At 33.2% G+C, this 2,825-nt stretch overlaps 1 long non-coding RNA gene across 1 annotated transcript; it reads right to left on the bottom strand.

Moving 5' to 3' along the window:
• Positions 1 to 630: 630 nt before the first annotated feature.
• On the bottom strand, positions 631 to 2,169 carry LOC128647872 (uncharacterized). The gene is made up of 3 exons (XR_008400439.1): positions 2,037 to 2,169; positions 1,891 to 1,952; positions 631 to 650 (listed from the first exon to the last, which is right to left on the bottom strand). It is a non-coding gene; the product is annotated as an uncharacterized LOC128647872 (long non-coding RNA).
• Positions 2,170 to 2,825: the final 656 nt, after the last annotated feature.

The following is a 2,825-nucleotide window of genomic DNA, read 5'->3' as shown; positions in this document are numbered from 1 at the left end:
AATGTATATGATTGGCAAAAACATTTTAAAAAAACGTATGTAGTTTGCAGAATTAGATCGAGTTTATGTAAGATTAGTGTTTATAGGGTAGATTTATTTTTTGTATAATAATACCATTTTTACATTTTAAAAACAGAGCTATATACACATAAGCAAACAAAATAATAATAATAATAATTACAAAAAACTAGTAAATATTTTTTTTTATTTAAATGTGTAAATATGTGCAGCACTGAAAAAACTCAGTTGAAGATATTGTGTTATACAGAGCTGTGCTATACACATATGTAGTATAAACTCTGCCAGCAGTTGATGTTCTTGTACATATTGAATGCTCTGTATTCACACTGTGGGATTCAAAGCACAGTAGTAGGTCCCACTGTCTGACAGCCTCACACTGCTGATGTTCAGAGGAAACTGCCTATTAAGCTTGTCATGTTTAAAGAAGAAGCGACCCTTTAATTGCTCCCTCAGGTCTTCTACCATGTTAGTATCTCGAAGGAGATATTGTATGGTTTGTCCAGGTTTCTGCAGGTACCAGAACATGTAATAAGCTGTCTCATCATAACTGCAGCTAAGTGTTACCTCCATCCCTTCACTTATTGTAGCTTCTGAAGGTAACTGGGTTACTTTTTCCCCTGAGACTGAATCTAAAAGGAAAAGAAAACACAAAATATGAATAGCTGTGGTATTAGGCAGGCTAAAGTGTATGTGGAGTCATACTTTCTTTTTGTGTGTTTTATATTATCTAGAATTAATCTCTTGTCTTTGATTCAGAGTAAAAAAATATAATCTAACTGTACAAATGTCAAGATGGAAAGGTTTAAATTCATGTTGACTAATGTCAATCAACTACTAATAACTTACTTATAACTAGTGCAGATATGAGGCATAAAGGAGAAATGCAGATCATGGTTGCTGCTCCACTGTAAGGAAGAGGATATATTAAAGAACGGAGACCTTTCTAACTGATGCAGGTAGTGTTATCAAGAGGTGCTGTCAATCATCACATACAAAAGGATATCACATGACCTAGTTTTAAGATGTCTGTCACAAGTAATCACCCTGCCTTTATCTGTAGGTTTCTAACTTAAAAACAAACAGACATATTAGAGAGTTAAATGAGGTGCAAACTCACGGTTGATATTTGTAACAGAGGTTTAAAAACACTCTTGGTAAGAAAACATGTAGATGAAGACAAAGGAATCATAAGAAATATGTGGCAGGAGAAATAAAACTTTTCTTTACCATTGATACATTTCACTATTTGTTTTATTTATATTTTCTCCAAAATATTTTATTATCAGTGGGAATCAGCATGCAATTTTTAACTACTCATTTATTTTACTCCTTTTTACTTTCTTTTTACTAAAGCACACTCTACATTCATACACTCTATATTTTGTATATTTTCTGCTTCACAACACATTTAGTTTAGCAATTAAATGTGGTTGGTTATGCTTTTCATGTTGTAACCAAAGCTTTTCCTGACAGCAGTGTAATGTTGAGATAAAGATCATGTTTCATATTAGCAGATTAAGTTTTGGGAGTCAGCATTATAAAAAATAACTATGATTAACCCTTAAATAGGACACTTATTTTGTACAGTTGAGCTCACTGTTTACAGGATATTGTACAGACATCTAGTAGATTAGTAAGGCTGTGCGTCGCTGAGGCACATAGATACACAGCACTATCTTCCAATCTAACTCTCTGCAGCTGGAGGACACTTGACTTTCTGTCTTTGCTAAAGATCATTTTGTACGGCCCATTGTTTTCAGAATCTTTGTATGAACTGATCATGTACTGTGGTCCTTGATGCTGATGCTGTTTATACCAGTAGATCATCTCAGCAGTAGTAAGTGAAGGGTGATCACAAATGAGACTGACCTCTGTTCCTTCTAATGTTTCCACAGCAGGAGTTTGTATTATATTAGAGTTGCAGGTAGAACCTATAACATATTACAATATCATTTATGAAGCCTATTTCATCAAATCAATAAACAAATTTGTACTAAGCATAATGTTGTACTCACATAGTAAAATGATTGTGACAGTTCTGATATGGAACATCCTTCATAAAGTAGTAAGATCCAAGTAATATGTATTTGTGAAAGTGCAAAGTAATCTTTTTCAGCTTCTGTCTGTTAATATGTTCTTGCTTTTAACATTGGACCACGCCTACATTATTCATAAAATGATCATTGAAAATTCAGGTATTTTCTTCAAAATAAACCAAGCTAAAGTCATAAAGACAGTGCCACCTAGTGTTCTTTCTCAAAATGTCTTAGAAATTAAGGGCTAGATTACAAGAGGAGCGTAAATTAATGCTTCTGCTTGAGGGTTAATTGCTTGTCTGGTTGCGCTCGTATTACGAGTTGAAAGTAAACTGTTTTCGCTCTTTCACTAACCCAACAGGGGCAAAAACCCGAAGTTAGAATATTGCATGCGTTTTCACGTATTCACCCATAGAGATCAATGGAGAAATAAAAAGAGGAGAAAAAAAACACCCCACTCTCACACAAACCTGATCGCATATTCTCATTTGCACTAATCCGACATGAAAATATGAATATTTCACATTCCAATGTTCTGCACATAGCATAATATGTTCTATTTATTTATAAATAAATATTTCTCTCTATATATATGATGGTACTTTGGTACAATATATACCTATTTATACCTAGGTTCTTTGCTGCTCCTGAGATTACCTAGATAAACCTTTCAGCAAATGATAACAAGAGAAGAAAGCAAATTAAATAATAGAGGTAAATTGGAAAGTTGTTTAAAATTGTATTCTCTATCTGAATTATGAAAGAAAA

The sequence above is a fragment of the Bombina bombina genome, chromosome 2 (genome assembly GCF_027579735.1).
Source record: "Bombina bombina isolate aBomBom1 chromosome 2, aBomBom1.pri, whole genome shotgun sequence".
Taxonomy (NCBI): domain Eukaryota; kingdom Metazoa; phylum Chordata; class Amphibia; order Anura; family Bombinatoridae; genus Bombina; species Bombina bombina.
The sequence above is the reverse complement of the archived record's forward strand: the minus strand, read 5'-3'. Positions and strand labels throughout refer to the sequence as shown.